Genomic DNA, 27,432 nt, shown 5'->3' with positions numbered 1-27,432 from the left:
CACTTCCTCCAAGTTAAAATTTATTTCACTTCCTGTGGCAATTTCTGGGTTGGAGGTTAGTGAGCCAGAACCGAGTCCACCAGAGGATTCAAAGGACATAACTTTATGGGATTTCTGGCAGATAAATAAGAGTATGGAGGGTATGTTAAGATCAGTGATTAAGCAAACAAGAATTTTCGAAGCAAACTGTTAAAAAATTAGAAAGTGTTCAATGTTCTCCCTAGGGCCTTTTAGCGGGGTGTTCCGCCCGGCTAATTTAGATGACCACCCAGCTAATCCTGCTGCTGCTGCCGCCAATGCTCCTTCCCGGGCTGACTCGCCGCTAAAAATTGTGTTTGACTCCTGCCTTTTTTTTTTTTTTGCGCCAGCATGCGAATCAAACCCATGCTCCGGGGCTCTAACGTGTGCGTGCCGGCTTCCCTTCTCTTCCCTCCGAAACCATGTTACGTTCCGTGGGGGGAGAGAAGAGAAGGGAAGCCGGCACGCGCATGTTAGAGCCCTGGAGCGTGACTTAAAGACGTTTACTGCATTGACTATTAAACTGTCATAGAAAATGTCAGAAAAGGTTCAAAACCTCAATAAAATTAGTTAACAAATCCATCATCAAGGTAAGCCGATAAGTTTAAATAAAAGCCAGATTTCCTCTTTTTAAGAAATTACTAGGACAAACTAAACAGGAAAACCGCATCCAGGAATAGCTGTAGAAAGGAAAGTTGAAAAATAAGCAGAAAGCCGTGGTCCCCTCTCACATCAGGGAAGCCTGCGATCACACAAACGAGATTTCTGTAATGAGTCCACTGCATCGTATCTTTTAGCACAGAGACAAAACATAGAGGCAAATGGGGATTTTTGTTTTTATATAGATCGAATCTGAGGCAATCAAACTTTTCTCATCTTTTGGAAGTAATAAGCCTGGCAGGTAACAGCTCTCTCAGCCTCGGAGCACCTCATTAGCCTATATCTCTGCCCCCTACACTAGAGAAAAAAAAGGACTGCTCCCGTACTTGCTGCTTTTACTTGCTTACGGCCTTCTTTGCTGCCGGGTTCTGCCTTCGCGGAAGCAGAAAGTAGGCAGGACCCAGCAGCGAAGAAGGCCTGAAGCAAGCAAGAGCAGCAAGTTGTAAGCTTCCCTCTGTTGCTGACCTATGGAAGATAGGTTAGCGATGGAAAGAAGCTTGCGACTCTGCCAATGGGAGGGATGGGAAGAGAAATGCTGCTGCTGCACCCAAGGGGGGAGGGGGAAAGAGAAATATTGCTGCTGCTACACCACCCAATGGGGGAAGGGGAAAATATATGTTGCTGCTGCTGCACCCATCTGGGGTGGGGGAGGGGAAGAGAAGTGCTGCTGCACCCAATTGGGGAGGGGATAGGGAAAGAGAAGTGCTGCCGCTGCTGCATCCAATTGGGGAGAGAGGGGAGAGAGGGTAGTCCAGGGAAGGGAGAGGAGAGGAAAGAGATGCCAAGACCATGGGAGGGAGGAAAAGGAAAGGAGCTACCAGACCATGGAGGGGGGGGAGAGATGTCAGGGTATGTGGGGGAGGGGGAGGAGACAGATGCCAGACCAGGAGGAAGGAAGGAGAGAAAGGAAGAAGAGATGCCAGATGATGGAGTGGGAGGGGGAGATGGAAGGAGAGGAGAGAGATGCCAGGGCATGGGGGGAGGGAAGGGAAACTAAAGAGACATAAAATGCCCGACCAGAGGGAAAGAAAGGAGAGGAGGTGCCAGAGAAGGAGGGAGAGGGAGAAATAGGAGAGGAGAGATATGCCAGGGCATGAGGGGAGAGAAGAGAAGGAGAAAGAGATGGCAGACCATGGGGTGGAGTAGGAAGAAAGAAAGGAAAGGAGAAGAGAGAGATGCCAGAGCATAGGGGAGGGGGTAGAGACAAAAAAAATGGAGAGGGGTGAAGCTCAAATGAATCGTGTACAAAGGAGAGAAAAGGCACAGGATATACAGTTTATTGAAAAAACATAGAAAGAGGGAAGATGCCCTATGGAACAGAGAGAGGGCAGACACGGATGCAAGGGGCAGAGAGAGGGTGGACAGTAGATGGAAGGGGTAGAGAGAGGGCAGAGGCTGGGTGGAAGGGGCAAAGAGAGAGGACAGATGTTACATGAAAGGGAGCGAGGACAAATGCTGAATAGAAAGAAGAGAGCGAAGAGAAGATGATTAAAGCAGAAACGACAAAAGGTAGAAATTTTTTGTTGTTGCTTTACATAGGATCAAGCAGTATTGTAACTGTATTGATTAAAGTTTATAATTAGGAAATGGAAATAAGGCAATTTTGGGGGGACTAAACCCCTTTCCTCAGGTCAGGACAGGATACCATAACAGCAGTATACTGTACTGCAGGGTTGCCCAAATGGTCAATCGCGATCGACCAGTAGATCGCAAAGGCAATGTGAGTCGATCACGTTGTCTTTGCGATATTTTTCTTCCTGCCTCCCCGAGCCAGGCCAGGTGCGTACAAGCACCGGACTCGCAAGACTTCACCTCTGATGTCAATTCTGATGTCTGAGAGGAAGTTCCAGGCCGGCCAGCTTTTTCAACTCCCCAAAAATATCTCCCTCCCGAAGCACCTCTCACCTCTTCTCCTCTGGTGCAGGGACTTAGCTGACCTTGTTTGCCTGCTCTTTTTCCGAAGAGTCCAGTGCAAGCTTCCCTCTCATAGTGGGATCCAACCTTCCTTCTCTAGGTGGCAGGACTCCCTCTAACCCCTGCATCAGTTCGCTTCCGGGTTGGGGAGGGATTGGCCTTTGATCCGGGCTCAATGACGCTCAGCTCGATCCTGCGCTGTGATTGCCTAAGAGTTCCAGGCTCTCCCCCGAAGTGGGACAGGATTCTTCACCCGAGCGAGCAAACACATAGCACATGGGATTGCGTGCGCTAAAAATGCTAGCGCACTTTAGTAAAAGAGGGGGTTAATTTTCCCCACCACCAAATTTCCCCATCCTGCCCCACCCGGCAACTTTTCATGCCACCTGACTGGAAAAAATTTCTGGGGAGAACACTGTATTATAGTAACTTATTCTCTACGACCATCTCTTCAGTGGTGGATGCTCTCTTCCAATCTTTCCAGAGGTTTGCTGTTTCAAACGCCTCCTCATCAGAAAGTTCTCACGACAGATTTGTTAACCTATGTTTGGAGGGCTCACCAGGATGATCTCCGCACTCAAGGTCTTTGGTCTGTCACAGATCATCACCATCAAAATCAGGTCCTTCTCATCCGTACAGACAATCAAATAGCCATGTACTACGTGAACAAGCAGGGAGGAACAGAATTTCTTCTCCTCTGCCAAGAAGCCCAAAAGATTTGGAATTGGGCAGTTCTTCACAACATCTTCTTGAAAGCTGCCTACATTCAAGGGGAGCAAAATTCATTAGCGGACAAATTAAGTTGCATCCTTCAATCACACGAATGGATGCTGAACTCAGCTGCTCTCCATCCCATTTTTTCTCAATGGGGAACCCCTCAGGTAGACCTTTTTGTGTCTCCCCACAACAATAAGCTACCCCAGTTCTGTTCCAGACTGTACTCTCCTCATCGCCTAGAAGCAGATTCTTTTCTCCTGGACTGGACGAACAAGGTTCTTTATGCATTCCCTCCTGTTCCTCTCATTCTCAAAATGCTTGTCAAACTCAAACAGGAGTCTGCCATCATGATTCTGATAGCTCCTTGGTGGCCCAGACAGCCTTGGATCTCCTTTCTACTTCAACTCAGCATCAGGGAGCCACTTCTTCTGCCAATTTTTCCATATTTTTCTTACACAGAATCACGGTTCTCTTCTTAATCCCAACTTGCAGTCTTTGCACCTGACAGCTTGGTAGCTCTCGGGCTGACTTCACCTGACCTTCAGTTTTCTCAATCTGTCAGAGACATATTAGATGCTTCCAGAAAACCAGCCACAAGACAATGTTATATTTGAAAATGGACTCGGTTTTCTGCTTGTTGCAGTCTTCATCATCAAGAACCAAAATCCACCTCCTTATCTTCGGTTCTGGATTATCTTCTACATATATCTCATTCTGGCCTCAAGTCCACTAGATTCCATCTCAGAGCAATAGTTGATGAAATCTGCAAAGATGCTACTTGGTCCTCGGTTCATACTTTTACCTCATTACTGTCTGGGATCCTATTCCAAACGGCATGGACATTTCGACCAAGCAGTATTACAAAATTTATTTTTTTAACTGCCAGCACTCCCACCGTCCCTTTTCTCGTTAGCTTGGAGGTCACCCACATGTGAGAATATGCTGCCTGCTTGTCCTGGGATAACTTACCGTAACAGGTGTTATCCAGGGACAGCAGGCAGATATTCTCACAACCTAACCCACCTCCCCTGGTTGGCTTCTTAGCTGGCTATCTGAACTGAGGAGCCGTGTGCCTATGTCAGGCGGGAAGGCACTCGCGCATGCGTGGTGCAGTCAGACGCAAACTTTCTAAAGTTCTTAAAGTGCACGTACACTTTATCAGCTGTCCGTGTCATTCTAGAGCCCGGCTCTGTCAGTTATCTCCTGCGCCTGCCTACTATTTCATTCAGAATGTTTGAGTCCAAAATGAAATTTGGATGTCAGTCAAACCTTAAGGGTATGAAGAATAGTCTATTGCTAGAACACATTGGGGAATTATTTGAGCTTTCTAAATGTTTCTGTTTCGCATGATTGTTATGCTATTTTGATGTTTCATTGTTTTAACATGTATTGTTATAATTTCAGAACAGAGTTATAGTTTGGAGTTTCCCTGTACTACTCCTTCAAATCTCTTTCTATATGGAGCTATCGCCTGCTTTGATACAAACTGAAGGTGGCTGCAGTGCTCTAGTGAAGGAGGAGGGATTCAAAAGCTGGAATGGATTCATTCTGCATGGCTTGTGAGCATGAGGATATTACCCATCCATCCAGAATGACACACCTATCTATTAGAAAAAATATTAGCAACGTAAAAACCTAATCTCTTTTTAGAGCAGTGTCCAAATGTAGGCATTATTCAGTTTGGTAGGAGTGTGTTCTACTGCAGTACAGGGTGGGAGATGCTGTTAGAATAGTCTGGCCAACTGTGTGCCCCAGGTATACAACCCTAAGTAATTTCATGCTGCTGTAATCACTTTATAAACATATGATCTAAATTGCTGCATGGGCCAGAAATGAAGCTTAGTTTATTATTGTTTTAATTGAAACCCTGTTTTGCTGATCACAGGTCTGTTTCACTGTGCTTGCATACTTCAGTATGTGACCTGATGCACAGCATTGCTCAGCTGTCTGCTAGATATGTGCTGAAGGTAGGAAGTTTCTGCAGATGTACCCTAGGGCAGAATTTGTATACCGTGAGAAAGAAACTTCAGTGTATGAAGTTCATCACTTGGCATTCTCAACTTGTCCAGGCTTGGTTGGGCCAACCCCTCTTGGCTTTCTGCTCTACTTTTTAACTTCAGGGATGTCTCTGGTTTCGGGGCAGCTCCTTGATGTACGTGTGTCACATTCTCCACCTAGACTGGGTTTTTTTTTCATATGTGTAGAAAATGGGAGGAGAAATAGTGAGAAAAGGAAAGAGAGCGAGAGTAGGAGACAGAAATCGAAGAGAGCCCAAGAGACAGGTGAAGGAGGTACGGTAAGAGAAGGAGATGTACCAGAACACTCACAAGCTACTCTTTCTAAGGAAAGCCTATATACCTATCCTACCCATCAGTTATCCTGAATGCTAAATAATACAAATGGGGAACGAAGGATTGCTTAGAATAGATATTGAAAGATAAAGGGAGAACTTGTATCCGCCTCTACATTAAATCCATTGTATATGATTTTCTGTTTCAATGTATTTGTGTAGCAGCTATTGGTCATTTGATCAGCAGTAGTAATCCAGAAACGTACATCTTGGCTCTAATATCAGCTTTATCTTTTTTTAAAATTATTTTAGTATTTGCGGAGGGTTGAGGCAGTGTTTTAAGCTTACCTTCTTATTAGAGTATGTATCCATAACTTGTATTGTAAATGTTGAAATTCAGTTAACTCGAGACTTACAAAACAACACAGAAATAATTGTGGGTAAGGTGCTGAAGGTGTTTTTTTTCTATTGAAAGATAGATAAGAACAATCCACAGACCCAGTTCTTAAAAATACATCTATCCTGGGGGTGGGTGGAGGGTGGTGAGAGATTGGTTATAAGATTTACATTCAACAGCAAAAATTTAACTATATAAATTTCAGACAGATTTTTAAAAGGTACTTCATTTTCTGTTGAAAAATCTGTGTAGACGTAATATTAAATTTCATGCATATTTTCCTTGAAATCAATCAGATTTCTCCCCAAATCTCCCAAATGGTGAAAATAGCTATTTATTTGGTGGGTGAGGGATGAGGACCATGGTGCAGTGGAGGGGCAGAGATGATGAGACCACTTTCAATAGCTTGCCAAAACTTTTATTTGTAGAAAATAATTTTCAAAAGCCATTTACCCGCATGGTTAGGGAAATGCTGCTGTACTTCATTTTCCAAACTGAATGCTTGTTTTATCCCAGGACAAGCAGGCAGCATATTCTTGACTGATGGGTGACGGCACCGACGGAGCCCCAGTACGGACAATTTTAGAGTGATTGCACTCTAAGAACTTGGAAAGTTCTAGCAGGCCGCACGCGCGAGTGCCTTCCCGCCCGACGGAGGCACGCGGTCCCAAGTTTCTTAGTTTCCGCGGAGCTAAGAAGACGCACTTTTCAACGGCTGTTGAAAACTTTTTTCTCTTTCGCCTTCCCGCTCGCGTAAACTCGTTGGGAAATATTGTTTCCCTCATTTTATTTTCTTTTCTTTGTTAAAAAAAACCAAAAAAAAAACTTAATTTGTTTTTCTTTCATTTTTTCGGTTTCGCCCCAGCGGGGCCTGTTGCCACCATCGAGGCCTCGGCCTTCGATTTGGCTGAAGCCATTTTTACCTTCATGCCCCCTCAACCCGGGTTTAAGACGTGCCAGCGGTGCGCTCGACCAATTTCACTCACAAAACCGCACAACTGGTGTCTACAGTGTCTTGGTCCTGACCATCGAGCGTCCACCTGCACCCGCTGTGCCACTCTTAAAAAGAGAACTTTAAAAAATCGCCAAATCCAACAGCGATTATTATTTGGTACCGAGATGTCGGATTCAGCGGCACCGGTTCCGGCTTCTGCCCCGACGGCACCTACTTCATCGATACCGCGCCGGCGTCGCATCCCTCAGGTAAGCCGGCTAAGAAGCCTTCCCCGCTGGAGCGCCCTCCGGTCTCAGTTGGCAGCGAGCCCAATCCTGCCGACCTCGAGGCGCCCACGGAAGTGCTCTGCTCCGATTGAGGTTAGCCCCTCGACATCGGGTTCCTCTTCGGAGTGTAGAGCAGCACCCAAGGTACCGCAGAAGAAAAAAGCGGTACCGGTGCCTTCACTGGACGAGCGCATTGCCGCTGTCCTGCAGGTCCAGCTCAAAGAACAACTCCAACAGCTGCTCCCTGCTCTTTTGACACCGAGCCTTCCAGTCCCGGTCCGGTCTGAGCCGCCGGTACCGGCAGTGGAGCAGCCTCCTTTATCGGCATTCACCTTGTCGGTACCGATGCATACCACTTCCTCGGTATCAATGCCGGTCTTAGCGCCGGAACCGAGATCCTTACACCAGGCTGTTCAAACCTCGGTGCCGACACAGCCTATAACATCTCCCGGTACCGTTTCACAGAGGTCTGGTAAGTCGATGCATAAAACTCGACACCTAGAACCCTCCACACCGGACTCCCGGGACCGCAGTTTTCAGGTGAGGGACCCTGATCTGTGGGGTGATTCGGAGGACCCTTTCCTCTCGGAGGGAGAGTGTTCATCAGGGGAAGAGGATCCTTCTGGTTTAGATCCCTCCTCTAAACCTGATTCAACCTCTTTTACCTCTTTTCTCAAAGAGATGTGTGACTCTCTCTCTATTCCCTTGGAGGCTGAATCCAAAAAATCCAAGGCATTTCTAGATGCTCTGGACTTTGACCAGCCTCCAAGGGAATTTCTCAAACTGCCTCTCCATGACATATTAAAAGAGACATTTTACAAAAATTTAGAGACACCCTTGACCATCCCAGGAGCTCCCCGCAAACTGGACTCCTTATATAAGGTCATACCTATTCCAGGCTTTGACAAGCCGCAACTCCCCCATGAGTCTTTACTGGTGGAATCTACTTTAAAGAAATCCATGGGGGCTAGTGTATACGCTTCTGTCCCTCCTGGCAGAGAAGGTAAGGCGATGGATAAGTTTGGCAAGAGGTTGTATCAAAATGCGATGCTAGAAAATAGATCAGGGAACTATGCTTTCCATTTTTCTTTTTACCTTAAGCATCTCATTCAGACTTTGTCATCTTTTGAGAAATACCTCCCTGACCGTAAAAGATCCGCCTTTCGCCAAACTTCTTCATCGCTCTTACAACTGCGCAAGTTCATGGTCAGATCAATCTATGACACCTTTGAGCTGACCTCTAGGGCCAGGGCTATGTCGGTGGCTATGCGGCGACTGGCCTGGCTCAGAGTTTCAGAACTCGATGTCAATCATCAAGATCGACTGGCCAATGCACCTTGTTTGGGGGATGAGCTGTTTAGAGAATCCATGGACTCCACTACTCAGAAACTCTCAGCTCATGAGACTCGATGGGAGACTCTCCTTAAGACAAAGAAGAAGACCCCACCTACCAGGCCTTTTCGCCAGCAATCGGCCTATCAACGTAGATTTGTGGCTCGTCCTTTACCTCAGGCCCAGCAACAACCCAGGCGTCAGAGGCAACAACAGAGGCAAGCTGCTAGACCAGCACAGCAGCAACAGCAGGTGAAACCTCCCCCTTCACAGAAATCAACTCAACCCTTTTGACTTGGTTCTCCAGGACATAGCCAGTCTCCCTCCTTCTGCCCATCTTCCGCAGCCCATAGGAGGACGCCTTACTTATTTCATAAGCCGTTGGGAAATCATCACCTCAGATCAGTGGGTCCTCAACATCATCCGCCACGGCTACTCTCTCAATTTCCAGACTCTTCCTGCCCAAAGTCTGCCAAGAGAGTCTGCTTTGAACACTCCTCAGTCTTCCCTCCTTCTTCAAGAGGTTCAATCCTTCCTTCTTCTGAACGCCATAGAGGAAGTTCCTCTAGATCAAAAGGGGCAGGGATTCTACTCCCGTTACTTTCTAGTTCCCAAAAAAACAGGAGATCTCAGACCCATTTTAGATCTTCGCGATCTCAACAAATGCTTGGTAAAAGAGAAATTCAAGATGCTTTCTCTGGCTACTCTTTATCCTCTTCTCAATCAAGGCGACTGGCTATGTTCCCTAGATCTCAAAGAAGCATACACTCACATACCGGTCAATCTGGCCTCCAGACAGTACCTCCGCTTCATGATCAATCATTGTCATTACCAATACAAGGTGCTACCCTTCGGTCTTGCCTCCTCTCCAAGAATGTTCACCAAATGTCTGATTGTGGTGGCTGCCTTTCTACGTTCCCACCACCTTCAGGTGTTTCCTTACCTGGACGATTGGTTGATAAAGGCCAATTCTTCTCAGACAGTACTCCAGGCCACCAACCAGACCATCCTGTTTCTACAACTTCTGGGGTTCGAGATCAATCTACCCAAATCTCATCTCATCCCCACTCAGAGACTTCAATTCATTGGAGCGGTGCTGGACACAGTCCTCATGAGAGCATTTCTGCCGTCCAACCGTCTTCACACTCAATCTCTGTGTCAGCAGGTGCTTCATCAACGCTCCATCTCTGCCAAGCAAATGATGATACTCTTGGGTCACATGGCCTCCACAGTTCATGTCACACCCTTCGCACGTCTCCACCTGCGCACTCCTCTATGGATCCTAGCGACCCAGTGGTCCCAAGCGACGGATCCTTGCTCACGACACATATCTGTGACATCATCTCTTCGTCAGTCTCTACAATGGTGGTTGATATCCTCAAATCTCTCCAGAGGTCTTTTGTTCCATCTACCTCCTCATCAACTTGTCATCACCACCGACGCCTCCCCTTATGCCTGGGGAGCTCATTTGAACGAATTCCAAACTCAAGGACTTTGGACAGCCCAGGAAATGAAACATCACATCAACTTCCTGGAACTCAGAGCGATGTTTTATGCCCTCAAGGCCTTCCAACATCTTCTCTTTCCTCAGGTCCTCCTGCTGTGCACAGACAATCAAGTTGCGATGTACTACATCAACAAGCAGGGTGGGACAGGCTCTCGCCTCTTGTGCCAGGAAGCCCAGAAGATTTGGGCTTGGGCCACAGATCACCATCTATTCCTGAAAGCTATCTACATTCAGGGAGAACAGAATTCCTTAGCGGACAAGCTCAGCAGAATTCTCCAGCCTCATGAGTGGACACTCGATCCTTTCACTCTACAGTCCATCTTCGCTCAGTGGGGCACTCCTCAGATAGACCTCTTTGCAGCTCCTCACAATCATCAGCTGCCCCACTTCTGCTCCAGACTCTACTCTCCTCACCGTCTGGCAGCGGATGCATTTCTCCTGGATTGGTCCAATCTCTTCCTGTATGCTTTCCCTCCTCTGCCTCTCATGCTCCGGACCTTGTTCAAGCTCAAGAGGGAACAGGCCACCATGATTCTGATTGCGCCACGGTGGCCCAGGCAACATTGGTTCTCCCTTCTACTTCAACTCAGTTCCAGGGAACCTATTCTACTTCCACAATTTCCTTCTCTGCTTACACAGCATCAGGAGACCCTTCTGCATCCCAACCTCCAGTCTCTGCACCTGACATCCTGGTATCTCTCGGGCTGACTTCGAATGATACTCTTTTGTCTCAGTCCGTTCGTTCTGTTCTGGATGCCTCCAGGAAACCTGCCACTCTGCAATGTTACCATCAGAAGTGGACACGGTTTTCTTCCTGGTGTCGTCTTCATCATCATAATCCTACGTCCCTTGCTGTGGAGACCTTGTTGGATTACCTTCTTTCTTTGTCTGACTCTGGTCTCAAGTCTACTTCCATCAGAGTCCACCTCAGTGCTATTGCTGCTTTTCATGAGCCAGTCCATGGGAAACTCCTTTCAGCTCATCCCTTGGTCTCCAGATTTCAATGTGAAACCACCTCTTAAAGCACCTCCTGTGATCTGGGATCTTAATGTGGTTCTCTCAGCCTTAATGAAGCCTCCGTTTGAACCTTTGGCCACGGCTTCTTTCAAATTTCTCACTTGGAAGGTTCTCTTCTTGATTGCTCTCACCTCTGCCAGGAGGGTCAGTGAGCTCCATGCACTAGTAGCAGACCCACCTTTTACCGTCTTTCATCATGACAAGGTGGTTCTGCGTACACATCCAAAGTTTCTCCCTAAGGTTGTCTCTGAATTCCATCTCAACCAATTCATTGTTCTGCCTGTCTTCTTTCCGAAACCTCACTCTCATTCTGGAGAACAGGCTCTGCATACTTTGGACTGTAAGCGGGCTTTAGCTTACTATTTAGACCGTACTAAGCCCCACAGATCATTCCCTCAACTCTTTCTGTCCTTTGATCCGAATAAATTGGGACATCCTGTTTCTAAACGTACACTGTCCAATTGGCTCGCAGTGTGCATTTCTTTCTGTTATGCTCAGACCGGACTGACACTGGAAGGTTCTGTCACAGCCCATAGAGTTTGAGCCATGGCAGCATCTGTGGCTTTCCTCCGTTCCACACCTATTGAGGAAATCTGCAAGGCTGCTACTTGGTCCTCAGTTCATACTTTTACATCTCACTATTGTCTGGACGCATTCTCCAGACAGGATGGTCACTTTGGCCAATCTGTTTTGCAAAATTTGTTTTCCTAATGGCCAACCTTCCCACCATCCCTCTTTTTGTTAGCTTGGAGGTCACCCATCAGTCAAGAATATGCTGCCTGCTTGTCCTGGGATAAAGCACAGTTACTTACCGTAACAGGTGTTATCCAGGGACAGCAGGCAGATATTCTTGCGTCCCACCCACCTCCCCGGGTTGGCTTCTTAGCTGGCTTATCCTAACTGGGGACCGCGCGCCTCCGTCGGGCGGGAAGGCACTCGCGCATGCGCGGTGCGGCCTTCTAGAACTTTCCAAGTTCTTAGAGTGCAATCACTCTAAAATTGTCCGTACCGGGGCTCCGTCGGTGCCGTCGCCCATCAGTCAAGAATATCTGCCTGCTGTCCCTGGATAACACCTGTTACGGTAAGTAACTGTGCTTGCTCTTGGATTAAGTACTCACAGAAAAGCAGTTGCTAATTTTCCTAGGCAATTTTCAGAGGGAAAGTATACAAACACACCTTTTGAGAACTGGTACAAAACTCAGTTAGAACTACCCTTGGACTTTGAATTTGCCCATGCTGTTTTGAAAATTGTTTAGCAGTTGTACTGCTTGTATCTACTGCATTGCTAAAGGAGACTTACCCCCCCCCCCCCTCCCTCCTTTAATGAAGCTACGTTAGTTTTTTTATCGCAAGCTGCAATGGTAAAATCTCAGACACTCATAGGAATTCTATGAATATCAAGCTTTTACCGCCATGGTCTACGATAAAAAAACCATAATGTGGCTTCATAAAAGGGCAGGGGGTAGATCTTTTCCTCATTATTCTTGTGAATTACTTTTTTAACCTTTTGATGTATTATATCTTGCACACCACACATCACACACACTGTGGAGATGATATGGTATATAAATCTAAGGCTTAATCATCAGCCCATTCACCTGTAGCTAGCTGGCTTTTTACACCCCTCTTATTTTGAGACTGTTCCCCAGAGTACCCTTGCATGTCCTTAACTCTGCTGCAATCCTGTTAGTCCTCTTTTGCCTTCCAGTGTCACTCCTGGATTATTCTGATTCCACTGGATAAAGTACCGTATTTTTCGCTCCATAATATGCACCTGACCATAAGACAAACCCTAGATTTAGAGGAGGAAAAAAAAACATTCTAAACCAAATTCTCCCTGCAAGACTCTGTACCCTGTCCCCCCTCCATGCCAGGCTCTGTCCCCGGTCCCCCCCTCTGGTGGTCTAGTAGTAGGCCGGGATAGGGCGGTCAGGGCACAGAGCAGGCAGGCCTAATGGCCTAGTGACAGGCAGGCATGCAGGCCCTTGCCCCCAGTACTTTAAATCATCCCCCATACCCCCAGTATCTTAAATCATCCCTCCATACCCCCCATGTGCCATCCAGTACCTTAAATCATCCCCCATGTATCCCTAGTACCTTTTTTAATCATTCCCCCCCCTCCCCCTGATACCTTTAATCATCCCTCCCCCGGTACCTTTTTAAATTCCTCCCTCCTTAGATGGCTGTCTCATCTTTCCCAGCCAGCGGCATACAGAGATCAGGAGCAAGCCCTCTGCGCTCCCGCCTTGGCCCGCACCGATCTCCGAATGGCTGCAGTCAGTTCGTGCGAGTCCCGTGAAAGCTGACTGCAGCCATTCGGAGATAGGCCAGGGCCCAGACGGGAGCATGGAGGGCTTGCTCCTGATCTCTGCACTTCTGGCCTGTGCGTCGCTGGCTGGGAAATACATATGTTGGACCACCAGGTACGACGGCAGAGGGCGGGTGGGTTTTAAAGATACAGCGGTGGCGTTTTTTGGTTTTTGTTTTTTTTTTATATGTGGCGGCAGAAGGGTGGATTTTAAAAATATGCGGCGGGGGGTGGGGGTTAAAAGTTGCAGCGGCAGCAGGCTTAACAAATTTGTATCCTCATCTCATTAGACACACTAACATTTCCACCCCCTTTTTGGGGGGGTGGAAAAAGTGCATCTTATGGAGTGAAAAATACGGTACCTAACAATAGTATCTTTTGATTTGAAAACATTGAACATATTATTTTGTATCCACTGAGAGCCTCCAAGTAGCCGAAAAACTATATTGACAGTTTTTATAAACAAAGAATGGCGCTCTATACTCGTATAATGCAGCATCCTTACATTATATAGAGTAGCACTGTGATCACTTTCCTGGATTTTTATCATAGATAAAATTTACTTATCCTAGGACAAGCAGGCAGCATATTCTCACGTGTGGTGACATCATCCACGGAGCCCCGATATGGATGGCTTTAAAAATGCATCGCCACTGCGCGAGTACCTTCCCGCCCAATGCAGGCTCGCAGCTCCTCAGTTTTTAGTTTTCCATGGAGCTAAGAAGTCTTGTCTCTGAACATTGCTCAGTTTTTTGCCATATGCCTTCCCACGCATGCATTTTTTTTTCTTAATTTCTGTTTAACTTAATTTCTTTTTAAAATAAAAAATGAAGAAGGTTTTCTTCCAGTTTTTTCTCGGATGCTTTGGCTGCCGAGACTCATTTTTTCCTCAGCCATCGCTTTGGCTGATGCGGTCTTTTTTACCATTTTTTTCCCAGGCCACTAGTGGGCTAAAAAAAATAGTGTTGTAGGTGCCCAAGGTCAACCTCTCTTCCCAGCATTTGGTGCTTCAGGTCCTTTTGCCCAGACTACCGGGTGAAACTTGTGCCCGGTATACTATCCTGCAGAAATGTTTGAGAAACTTCAACAAGAAAGATTGCTTGGGACCTGCATGGGCTCCTCCTTCGCCTAAAAGCCCTTGTTTTGGACGTTTGGGCTTAGGCTTTTTTTAGGTTGATTATATGGTATAAGTTTAGACGTTGTGGTGGTCTGGGCGTTTAAACAGCTGAACATAGAAACAGGCCATTATAAAAAAAAACCCTCCTTTTGGATGTTTTTTTTTTATAATGGACATTTTCCCTGCTTCTACTTTCAACGTTTAAGGCCTTAGGCCAAAAGGGGACTTAGATGTTTTTTTTATTATGCCCCTCCACGCCTTCGCATCTCCAAGAGAGTCTTTATTCAAGTTGCCTCTTCTTCTTTGGGAGATGGTACGTCGTCATCTTCTCAAAGAAAAGTTTTCACATCTACAGAAGAACCAGGGTTTTTACTTCTGGTATTTCTTTATTTCCAAAGGGAGCAGAGGTCTAGGGCCAATTTTAGGCCTCAGAAGCCTGAATAAATTTCCACTGGAGGGAAAAGTTTTAAATGTTGCCTCTGATAATTTTATATTCCCTCTCAGATCATGACGATTATGCTTGGAGTCAATCGGTCTCTTGGGCAATGTTTTAAAATGGTTCCAGGGTTTCCTAACTAAAAGATCATACCAAGTTTACAGCGACAACACACATTCCTCCAGCTGGGTAAACACATGTGGAGTCCTGCAGGGCTCTCCCCTGTCCCCCACTCTGTTCAACATCTACCTGGCTACACTAGGGAACCTATTGCAAAACCTGATGACATTACCATAATCTTTCCCCTAACCAGCGTAACTCCTGAGATGAAAAGTCACCTGGCATCTATCCTCAAGCAAATCGAACTATGGATGTCTGACTTCAAATTGAAACTCAACTCAGATAAAACCAAATTCTTCCTGGCCAGTCCAAACAACAAAATCAAAGACTCATCAATCTCCTTGAACGGTCAAGTCTTTCCCATCACAGATTCCATAAAAATTCTCGGAGTGACACTAGACCGCAACCTCACCTTTGAATCTCACACTGACCTACTAGTCAGAAAATGCTTCTCCACCCTTTGGAAACTAAGAACCATCAGAAAATACTTCGATGCACCCTCATTCCGCTTACTGGTGCAATCTTCCATCCTGAGCTTACTCGATTACTGCAACATTATCTACTTGGGATCCTTCAAAAAAACCATTCAAAGACTACGTATCATCCAAAATTCGGCAATTCGACTGATCTTTGGGCTGAAAAAATGGGAACACATAACTCCCTACTACCAAAAACTCCACTGGCTGCCCCTGGAGGCAAGAGTGCTGTTCAAGTTTGCCTGCCTCTGTTATAAATCCATCCATGATTCGGCCCCCTTATACATGGTCCCCCATTTTACCTTAGATTGTCCATCCAGACCCACTCGCAGAACTCATCTCTTCAGCCATCCAACTCTAAAGGCCTGCCGTTACAAAAGATACCTGAACAGAACTCTAGCCTTCCAAGCAGGTCATCTAAATGATTGGCTGAGCAATATTTTCTCACACTCCTCATCCTACCTAAACTGCAGAAATTATTAAAAACTAATCTATTTAACCGATTTGTAGCCTAAGACACCTTACCCTACCCTTGCTCCCCAAGACCTCCCTCCGTACCTTCCTTCCCGATCTCCTTACTTTGACCCTTATTGTACCAGTTCCTTGCTTACATATATTAATTATATCTGTATCTGCTGATTGTACCCTTTCGCTGACTGTATCTGCTGATTGAACCCTTTTGCTGATTGTACCCATTCGCTGATTGTCCAGCCCTTCTTTATTGTAAACCGCCTAGAACTATTACGGCTTTGGTGGTATATAAGAAATAAATTATTATTATTATTACTCCTAGATTTGAAAAGAAGTTTCTTCTCGTATTCTAGTGCTTCCGAGCTTCTACAAATTACTCAGATTTCAAATAGCGCATCATCATCAAGATAGAGTCCTACCTTTTGGCCTTGAATCCTCTTCCAGAGTAGTCATCAAGGGGCCTGGTTGTAGTGGCAGCAGTGTTAAGACAGGGTATCTGGGAGGTTTTCCCTGTCTGGACAATTGACTCATCAGTGATCCAACCTCACAATGGGTCCTTGCACTGGGGATTCAAAATCTTTTTTTCACAAATCCCAACTTCAATTTTATTTAAATCTGCGATTTATTAGAGCTCTGCCTCACTTTTTCTTTCAGACTGTTTCTTCCTCAGATTCAGACTTATCTTCTCCCATCAATCTTGACCAGATATCTGATGGTACTCCTGGGTCACATGGCTTCCATGGTGCATGTTACTCTGTTTAAGAGTCTTCATCTTAAGACGCCTCAATAGACTCTTGCACGTCAGTGATCTCCAGCTCACTACCTATTGTCGCAACACATTACATTTTGACAATGTTTGCAGTGATAGATGAGCTCTTCCTTCCTTTCCAGGAGTGTTTTTTTGTTCTACATACCTCCACTTCAGAAGGTTCTGACCACACACTCGTCCTCCTATGCTTGTGCAGTTTATCTGGACGGTCTTTGCACTCAAAGTTGCTAGTCTACTAGATCCATTTTTCTTTCTTTTTGTATCTTTTGAAACTCACCACTTCAGAAGGTTCTGACCACACACTTGTCCTCATATGCTTGTGCAGTTTATCTGGAGGGTCTTTGCACTCGAAGTTGCTAGTCTACTAGATCCATTTTTTTTTCTTTCTTTGTCTTTTGAAACTCAGAGCAATCTATGATGCTCTTGAGACATTTCAGCACATTGTGACTGACTACATCTTCCTAATCCCTACGGACGTTCAGATCGCAATCTACTTCATAACAAGCAAGGAAGCAAGGGTTTTCTCCTTCTTTGTCAAGAGGCCCATAAGATTTTCAAGGCAGACGGTATTTTCTCACAGACAGATTCAGTAGGTTTCTTCAGCCGCATGAGTGGATGTTCAACTCTGCAGTTCTGCATCACATGTTCTCTCTTTGGGGGACTATTCGTATGATCCTGTTTGTGTCCCCCCACAATTCAAACCTTGCCTCTAGTTTGCTTCAGGCAGTATTCTCCCCAAAGCCTAGAACCTGATGTATTTCTTCTGGATTGGACACACAACTTTCTTTGTGTTTCCTCCAATCCCTTTCATCTTTGAGACGCTTGCCAAGCTCAAGCAGGAACTAGCCACCATGATTCTGTTTGCCCTCAGTAGTCTAAGCATCCTTGTTTTTTTCTTCTACCTCATGCAGAGTCACAGATATCTTCTGCATATCAATCTACAGGCTGGACACCTGACAGCTTGGTACCTCTTGGGTTGACATGGACTGAGTTTTATCTTTCTCATTCTGTCAAATTTATTTTAGAAATATCATGAAAACCATCTACACAGCAGTGTTACCAGCAGAAATGGATGTGGTTTTCCACTTGGTGTACTTTTCATCGTCATGATGCTGTATCCACCTCTATTTCTACAGTATTGGATTTCTTCTACATTTATCAAATTTAGGCCTCAAGACCACTTCAATTCAAATTCATCTTAGTGCTATCAATACTTTTCACAGCCCAGCTGATGGTAGACATCTAACTGCTCATCCTGTTGTGTCCAGTTTCATTAACAGATTTTTTAAGGTCAAACCACCTCTCAAACTACCTCCAATAGTTTGGGATCTCAAGGTTGTTCTCGCTAGACTTCTGAAGTCTTCTTTTGAACCAATGTCCTCGGCTTATTTGAAATACCTCACTTGGATAGTGGTTTTTTCTAACCTCTCTTACCTCTGTTCAAGGAATGAGTGAAACTTCAAGCACTGGTGGCGGATCCACCATTCACAGTGTTTCATCATGACAAAGTTGTGCTTCTCACCCATCTGAAGTTCCTTTCAAAAGTAATCATGCGCATCATCTAAACCAGTGGTCTCAAACTCGCGGCCCGCCAGGTACTATTTTGAGGCCCTCGGTATGTTTATCATAATCACAAAAGTAAAATAAAATAGTTTCTTGATCATATCTCTTTAGCTATAAATTACAATATTATTATTAAAACTTAGCCAAAAGGAAAGATTTATAAACTATAAAGAGTTTTACCTTATGCAAAATTGTCATTTCTTTAATAAGACATTAACTATTTTTTTCTGCGGCCCTCCAAGTACTGACAAATCCAAAATGTGGCCCTGCAAAGGGTTTGAGTTTGAGACCACTGATCTAAACTGATCTACCATACTTCCAGTGTTCGTTTCAAAGACTCATTCTCATTCTGGAGAAATGGCTCTTCATCCTCTCATTTCCAACGAGCTTGGGCTTCCTTCTTACTGAGAATTCAGCCACATAGAGCATCTCCTCAACTTTTTGTCTCCTTTAAGTTGGGATGTCCTGTATCCAAGAAAACTATCTCTATATGGTTTGTATCGTTTTCTTTTATGCTCAGGCTGGGCTGCAACTGGGAGTTGTGTCACAGCCCACAAGATCTGAGCTATGGCAGCTTCTCTTGCTTTCCTAAACTCAACTCCTATTGATGCAATATGTAAAGCTGCTACTTGGTCTTCAGTTCACACATCTCGCTACTGTCTTGAATTCAATTCCTGATGGGAGGATCACTTCGGCCAAGCAATATTGCAAAATTTATTTTCTTCATGGCCAACACTCCCTCTGTCCCACGTGAGAATATGCTACCTGCTTGTCCTGGGATAAAGCACAGTTACCTACCGTAACAGGTGTTATCCAAGGACAGCAGGCAGATATTCTCACAACCCACCCACCTGTCCTGGTTGGCTTCTTAGCTTTCTTACGGAACTGAGGAGCTGTGAGCCTGCATCTGGCGGGAGGCACTCACGCATGCGCAGTGTGGGCAGTTGCAAACTTTCTTAAAGTTGCGATGCACTTTTAAAGCTGTCCATACCGAGGCTCCGTGGATGATGTCATCCACATGTAAGAATATCTGCCTGCTGTCCCTGGATAACACCTGTTACAGTAAGTAACTGTGCTTTCTGGGGAGTTCTGCACAAAGTTTTTAAACTTTCTGCATAGCTTTTTTTTTTTTTTTTTTAAATTCTGTATTCTTTGTTTGCAGCGTCCATGTGTGTGTAGAGTTCTCACATAATAAAGGACTGTCTCAGGCCTGACACTCTCTAGCTTTAGGTTTTATCCCTGCTCAATCTTGACCACCTCCCAGCCAAATCCAAGTTCTTTCTGTACCTCACTTTCCAAACCCCTTCCTCTGGGCACACGTGTTCATACAGCTATCTCAAATCTCTTCCCCCTCCATTCTCCAGTGTACTCTAAATCCCTCTCTCACCACACACACAATTATAACTCATCCTCCCTCCCCATTTCACACACCTTTACACCTTGCATCTCTTGTGGCACATCTGTGTGTACACATGCACGTATATCCTTTTGCAGCACATATGGCTTTCCTGAGCAGTAGAGAAGGAGGACATGGCCTGAAACAGCCACTATCTTCTTTTCTTCCTTCTCCTCTTTTTCTGATAATTAGCAGCAGCCACTGGAAAATGAGAGATGGGGTAAAAAAGGAGAGATTGAGGAAGGGGTATACCTTATATACTTGAATATAAGTCGATCCAAATATAACTTGAGACCCCATTCCCCCCCCCACCAAAAGGAGAGAAAATGGTTGACTCGAATATAAGACGGGAGCTTTCATCTCTCTAATGGCTCATCTCCTGGGCTCCTTCTGTCATGGCGGGTTTATTTTGTAGCCTCTTCACCCACCCTTTGCTCTCTCCAACCCCACACCGATGATGTGGTATAAACAAAGTAAACAAAAAAGACTTTTCCCTCTCTGTTAGGTCCTAGCTCACGCTCGCTGTCTAACACCAGCTCTGGCAGGATACACATTTCAAATGTGACATATTGTAATCACAAAATAGAAAATAAAATTTATTTTTTCTACCTTTTTTTTGTCTAGTCATTTTATAATCCAAATCATGTTAGTCTTAGGCTCTCGTTTCTATTTGTCTTCTGTTAACTCGCTTACCAGGGTCTCCTGCTCATATGACCATTTTCTTCTTTCTCTGTGCTAACCATCTATCTTCCATCTCTGTACCTTTCCTTCCACTGCTATATCAAACATTTATTTCTCACTGTCTACCATTTCTCTCTCCCTACTTTGTACCCTGAGTCAAACCTCTCTATTCCCCTCCATGCATCATCTCTCCCTTCCTCCCCTCCATTATGTGAAATGTTTCTCTCTCCCCTTGCACCATTTCTCCATTTCTCTTCTCCATGCATAAACCCCCCCCATATCCAGGATTTCTTCCTCTCACCCCTTTCTACCTCTTTGTTGCACTCCCTTCCTCTCCTCCACCCTGTGTCCAACAATTCTTCCTTTCTTCCACCCTGTGCAGCAACTGATCCACTCCCCCTCCCTGAGGTCTGACATACCATTGGGTCTCCTAATGCAGCAGCAACAGCAGTGGACGGTTAGCAGTTGCAGGCTCTGAATAGGCTAGTTCGGGACCGGCCCCACCTGGGCTTCCCTCTGCCACATCATCAGTGACATGGCAGAAGGTAGGCCCCTGTGGGGCAGGCCGCGAGCAAGCCTGTTTAGAGTCTGCGTCTGCTAGCCATCCACTGCTGCTGCTTTAGGAGGCCTTGGAGGTATGTCATGCGTCACTGAGAGTAGGGGCTGTACACTGAATCGGTGAGCCCAATTGTGGAGGGAAACAAATCATTTTGAATTGATTCACTGAAGTGAATCGGGAAGCACTAGTTCTGTGTGAGAGACGTGTATTTTTCCTAGAGCCCAATATAATATTAATCTTTATTTGCTGTCCAGTTCTTCATTCTTGTATGACAGAACCAGACCAAGTTTCTGTTCCCATAATCAATTTGGCAATGCCTGCATTGTTTGTGGTTATTTGGGTATTTTCAGCCAGGTTATGCTGAGCTAGTTTTCAAAAGGAAAACCATCTAATATTTTTCCATTAACAAATTATAAAATGGATAAATTTGTAAAGTTGCTATTCTGTGCAATGCTGGATAACTGTATCAGAGTTTGGGCATAGTGAGTGAGTGATCAGAGGACTACTTACTGCTTGTCTTGTGGTATAATGGCTTTGAATGTTACATTCCAATATGAATTAATTTTGTCTACTTATATGATTACATAATCTAGACAGACAGGCTTATGCCAGAAGAATTGTTAGATCTTCTTCCAGATAAGTAGTGAAAGATTTGTAGATGACAAACTGCCTGAGGTAAACTTCCCATTATGTCTTTATCGGTAATAACTAGGTATGGGAGGAGATCTCTTTGGATCTTTTCAGTCCCATGTTTTTCTTGCATCAGTTAATGTGAAAATGAAATGTGAATTCTTGTGACACATGATGGAGACTTAATGTAAGGACAGTCCCTCTTTAGCTCCAAAGAATAAGATACATAGATGATCTTGTGGCTTAGAAGTTATGGTGGAGAGGTTATTGACAAGTTTAGGCTAAAGCAGGGTGAAGTACTTTGCTGGATAAGAGAGCATTGGATTAGAAATGGCCAGCAATGACTGAAGGCAAGCAAGGGAGAGGGTGGCTAAGGAATGAAAAGTATGGGTGGAAAGAGTCCTTGATGAAAGTTGGTTGTTTTTTGTTGGAGTTGCTTTACATTAATGCTGGGAACATTAAACAAGAGGTGGGCTGAGAGGGATGCAGGCAGGGCTATGTGCAGGAACTCCATTATGGAGCCCTAGTTACATAAGTCAATAGACATTTTTGAAAAGTTGCTCAATAGTAGAACTGGCCCTGGCGCTAAAAGCCATGTGAAATATAAATTTCCTGCAATTTAGTGCAGTTTATTGAACATTCAAAATTATTAAACCAGGAAACGCAATAATCTTTTTGAAACAAATGTTACTGTTTGGAGCTTGAGCTTATCTCTAAATATAGAATGGTATTCTTGATGATTTGTGAGTTCTAGTACACATGGGTCAATTTTTAAAAGAAAGTTACAGATTTACCAGTAGCTAGTAAATACTGTATTACTTCTTTTCTTATTGTCTTTGCTATACCAGCACAAGTGGGTTGTGTCCCCTTTCTACCAACAGATGTAGGAAGAGATACTGAAGTCTTCCAGTGATATCATTGGTGTACACTCTGGTATAATCTTGCCCTCTCTACTCTCTTAGGGAGAGAAGGAGTTAGTGGATGCTGCAGATGGGCAGACTGGATGGACCATCTGGCCTTTATCTGCCTTCATGTTTCTATGTGCAGCAGCTTTCCATCCCTCCTTCTCATCCCCCTGTGCAGCACCTCCTGACCCGGCCAACCCCCCCTCCTCCCCCACCCCTGAGATTTGACATTCCTTCAGGCTTCCAGTGGCATTAGCAGCAGTGGCCGACCATTAGAAGCAGCGCCAAATGGGCTGTTTGTGACCTGCTCCACTAGGGCTTTTCTCGCCCTCGTCACCAGTGACGTCATCAGTGACGCGGCAGAGGAACACCCCAGCAACTAAGCCACAAGAAGCCTGTTCAGAGTTTTGCCTCCAGCGGCCAGCCACTGCCATCTCTACTTCTGCTTTAGAAGGCAGGTCTAGAGGTATGTGAGCTCTCTGTATCGGCAGCCTTAATTCGCTTTTTCCAGTGTTGGGCCTTCTTCTCTGCCAGACCCACCTTCTTTGTGCTTCCGTGAAGGCAGATCCCGACAAATAGGAAAGCACGACACCGACAGAGCAGCAAAGTACCCGGACCATGACGCCCCCCCCCCCTCCCTTGGTATGCCACTGATCATGAGCATAATATCTGTTATATAAATGTTCTACTACGCTGCCTGTTGTGTATTTCATCTGTATTCTGCTGTCACATCATATTTTTTGTTATATAAATGTCCCATAATGAGTATGTTATTGAGAGTATTATTGCTGCTGTTAGGCAAACTAAATGCTAATTGTGTATTATGCTGACATTTCGTCTCTTTAATATTGTTATGCTATTAATGCAATGTAGGTTGTTTGTCAAGCTAAACTTGTTGTCTACCATCTTAAGTGAATCTGTTCATAAAGGCAGTGAATACATCCAAATAAATGAACATATAACAAATCCATCAGAAAAGATGTTTGAGTCCACCTTCGAATTCCAAGCTCCGTACATTTGAAATAAACTCCCCAACTTCTGTACGATAGGTCTCCTCTTACTTAAGCTTCCAGAAGACACTTAAGACATATCTCTTCTCCACATAAACATATGACTCTAGCCAGTATATATGTGTCTACTGATATCTCTTACCTAATTCACAATTCCTACTGTTAAACGCTGTACAAAGTCTTTTATTAGCCGCATTGAATCCTTGTTGAAAAATTGTGAGATACAAAACCTGTATAGTATAGTAAATATGAATGTCATATGTTAAAACTGTAGCAAATCTTTCTACATAAATGTGTTAAATTGGTATTTGTATATGTTCTTTAAGGAAAAGGGGCAACAAAGCAAAGTATGGTATGCTACAAGTTAAGAGACTTCTCTGAGGACCTATTCTCACTCTGAAGTTTTTGGCAGTGTCCATACTGTACATGTGCCAGTGCCTTCCTGCCCAGCACAAGGCACGTCTCCTCAGTTCTCAGTTTTCCGTGGAGCCGAGAAGTCCCTCTTTGACTCTCTGCGTTCAACTTACTTACTTCTTGCCTTCTCTCACCACGGTTTGTGTTCTTTTTCTTTACGAATCACTGTATTTCTTTTTTATCCCAGGACAAGCAGGCAGCCTATTCTCATATATGGGTGACATCATCGGCAGAGCCTGAATGCGGAAGCTCGCAAGCAGACTTGCTTGAAGAAACTCGAAGTTTCGAGTCAACCGCATCGTGCATGCGCGAGTGCCTTCCTGCCCAGCGTAGGGCACATCTCCTCAGTTCTCAGTTTTCCGCGGAGCCGAGAAGTCCATCTTTGATTGCGTTTAACTTCGTTACTTCGTGCCTTCTCTGAACCACGATTTGTATTTTTTTCTTCACGAATCGCTATTCTTGCTTTATTTCTTTTATTTCTAGTTAAAAAAAAAATAAAAAATTTTTAATTTTCCGTCCGTCTACCGGGGCAGGCCGCTCGGCCGCAGCCTAAGGGCTTTAATCTTGCGGCGGCTATTTTTCCTTCTATGTCCTGGCCTTTCACAGGCTTCAAGAAGTGTAGCCAGTCCCAGCGTGCGATTTCCCTTACGGACCCACACCGTCGGTGCCTCAGATGCCTTAGGCCGGAACATCACCCGAAGTTGTGCGAACGCTGTGCTACTCTTCAACCTCGAGACCTTAAACGTCCTCATCTTCTGGTGGAGAAGCTGTTCGGGATGGATTCTTCCTCCGATCCCTCGACATCAAAGGCGCCCTTGGCCTCACCTTTGACTGAAACTCCTCCTGTTTCTACTGCTTCCACCTCGAGCCTCATCAGACTTCGTCGTTTGCAGCGGCTCTCTCTTCGACAACACCTGGTGTATCTTCCCCTGTTTCCTCAGGTCAGATAGCTCAGCAGAAAGTTCCAGCGATGGTGCTTAAAGTGCCTAAGCCTTCCAAGTCGAAGCACATTTACACTGTCTCGGTGGAACCTCCAGCCAAAGCAGGTGGTCCGGTTTCAGATGCAGATCCATCCTTGCCGGCTTCTTTCCAGACCATGTTGGAGAAGCAATTCATTCAGTTCCTTACCGAAGCTTCTTCCTCTCATCCAGCCTGGGCATTCAGCAGACTCCCGCGAGATCGAGCCGCTTCCTTTGCCTCTGTCTGAGCTTACACACTCTTTGCAGGGAGCAGAGTCTCTGCGAGTGTCTGGTCTGGCATCCAAGCACGTGAGGCAAGGAGCAAAATCTTTGCAAGTGCCTCGACAGGAATCCTCACACTCTATACAAGGAGCAGAGTCTTTGGGAGTGTATCGAGGTTCTTCCATCAAGCCTCTGGAGCTTCGATCTACAGCCTCCAGTCCTATCCATTCTTTGGTGGCATCGACTGCTTCCATCTCCGAAGCGAAGTCTCCTCGATCTGCGAAATCTGTTTCCAAGCACCATTCTCACCGACAATCGAGGCCTTCCTCGAGGCATACTTCCAGGCATAGCTCTTCTTCCAAAGAGCGTCCTTCTTCAACTAAGCCTCTATCTACACCTTCCAGTTCTACTAGACTACCGACTCCTCTATCGAGGTCTCCACTTCCACACCTCGAGGACTCAGCGGTTTCGATTGCCTCGTCCAAGTCTCCCTATTCTTTTGATGCCTTTTTTCTTGCTGAAGCTTCATCTTCAACCCAGGCTGCCTCGATGACCTCGAGGCAAGGCATTGGCGGATCAGCTATCTTTCTCCTCTTTTCTTCATCAGATGGCTATTGACTTGGACCTTCAATTCGATGCTGGTTCCAAATACTCTTAAGGAGTATCTCGAAGTCATGCATCTTCCTCAACCTCCGGCAGAGTCACTTAAGCTTCCTATTCACAAGCTTTTGTCTCAGACTTTTACCAGATGCCTGGAGACTCCTTATCCAATTCCAGCTGTTCCAGGCAAATTAGACTCCAGATATAAAACTCTCCATTGCAAAGGATTTGAGAATTCAGTTATCTCACCAATCCCTACTTGTGGAGTCATCCTTGAAAAGGTCCCATCCTTCCAAGGTTTATGCTACCATTCCTCCTGGAAGGGAAGGGAAAACTATGGACAAATTTGGACGTCACATCTATCAAAATGCCATGATGTCCTCTAAAGTCCTTAATTACAATTTCCATTTTATCACTTATTTTGAGTTCCTCATTGCTCTTTTGCCTAAATTACTCAGTTATTTAGATACTCATAGCTTCTCTATCACAACTCAGATTACATCTACTTCAGTCTTCTTACGATGCCTTTGAGTTGTCTGCCAGGGCGGCAGCTTGTTCTGTAGCAATGCGCCGCCTTGCCTGGCTTCGTATCATTGACATGGATCCTAATCTTCAGGACCGCTTGGCTAATATTCCTTGTGCAGGCAATGACCTCTTCGATGAATCTATTGAGGCAGCCACTAAGAAATTGTCTGAGCATGAAAAATCCTTTGCTTCTATTGTCAGACCTAAGCCAAAGCCAGCTCCTGCCAAGCCTGCACACCCTCCTCCTATTTACCAGAGGCGTTTTGCTCCGAGAGCGGCTCCTTGCACTCGCCCTCCTCCCAAGAAACAGCAGAATCAGAAGCAACAGAAATCTAAACCTTCTGCTGCATCTAAGGCTATGCAGCTTTTTTGACTGTTTAAAACAGAGCATAACCTCCACCGTTTTGTCTCTGAACTATCTTCCCCCTATTGGAGGTCATCTCCATCATTTTTATCACCGATGGGAGACAATCACATCCGACCTCTGTGTGCTGTCAATCATCAGGGAAGGATACTCTATTCATTTCATTCAGGTTCCACAAGAGCTTCCTCCAAGAGAGTATCCTTCCAGTCCATCCCAGACCGCCTTTCTTCTTCAGGAAGCTCAAGCTCTGCTTCATCTTCGTGCCATTGAACCAGTTCCTTTGGAACAGCAGAACAGGAGGTTTTATTCCCGTTACTTCATTGTTCTGAAGAAGACGGGCGATCTGCAGCCCATTCTGATTCTCAGAGCTCTCAACAAATTTTTAGTCAAAGAAAAATTTCGCTTGTTATCCCTAGCATCCCTTTATCCCCTCCTAAATCAGAACAACTGGTTATGCTCTCTGGATCTCAAGGAGGCTTATACTCATATTCCCATTCATCCAGCCTACCGCCAATATCTCAGATTTTGGGTGGGGAATCTGCATTATCAATACAGAGTGCTGCCCTTTGGCCTGGCTTCATCTCCCAGAGTGTTCACCAAGTGTCTGGTAGTGGTAGTCGCAGCTCTCAGAAACCATGGTCTTCAGGTATTTCCCTACCTGGACGACTAGCTCATCAAAGATTCAACATCTCAAGAGGTTATTGTAGCGACCCAACAGACTACGTGATTCCTACAGCGTTTGGGATTCAAAATCAACTTTCCCAAATCCCAACTTCAACCCTCTCAGAATCTACAATTAATCGGAGCTGTTCTGGATACTGTCCAACTCAGAGC

General features: G+C 45.3%; 1 protein-coding gene and 1 long non-coding RNA gene across 9 annotated transcripts in view; one reads left to right on the top strand and one right to left on the bottom strand.

Annotated features, from left to right (window-relative positions):
* The window catches only part of KIFC3 (kinesin family member C3), a 184,542-nt gene that overhangs the window by 47,641 nt on the left and 109,469 nt on the right, over positions 1-27,432 (top strand). The window contains exon 1 of one of the 8 annotated variants that reach the window (XM_033942228.1): positions 5,561-5,600. The exons of the other annotated variants lie outside the window; for them this stretch is intronic. The gene's annotated coding sequence lies outside the window, so the exon portion shown is untranslated. Of the gene's footprint in view, positions 1-5,560; positions 5,601-27,432 lie in introns of those variants that run through there. 8 annotated transcript variants of the gene reach the window in all.
* Positions 1-27,432, bottom strand: part of LOC117359443 — a 74,181-nt gene that overhangs the window by 25,710 nt on the left and 21,039 nt on the right. Inside the window, exon 3 of the long non-coding RNA XR_004539238.1 lies at positions 19,765-19,930. This is a non-coding gene — a long non-coding RNA (uncharacterized LOC117359443). The remainder of the gene's footprint in view (positions 1-19,764; positions 19,931-27,432) is intronic.

Source organism: Geotrypetes seraphini, chromosome 4, assembly GCF_902459505.1.
Source record: "Geotrypetes seraphini chromosome 4, aGeoSer1.1, whole genome shotgun sequence".
NCBI lineage: Eukaryota > Metazoa > Chordata > Amphibia > Gymnophiona > Dermophiidae > Geotrypetes > Geotrypetes seraphini.
Note: the sequence above shows the minus strand (reverse complement) of the source record. Positions and strands in the feature narration are given on the sequence as shown.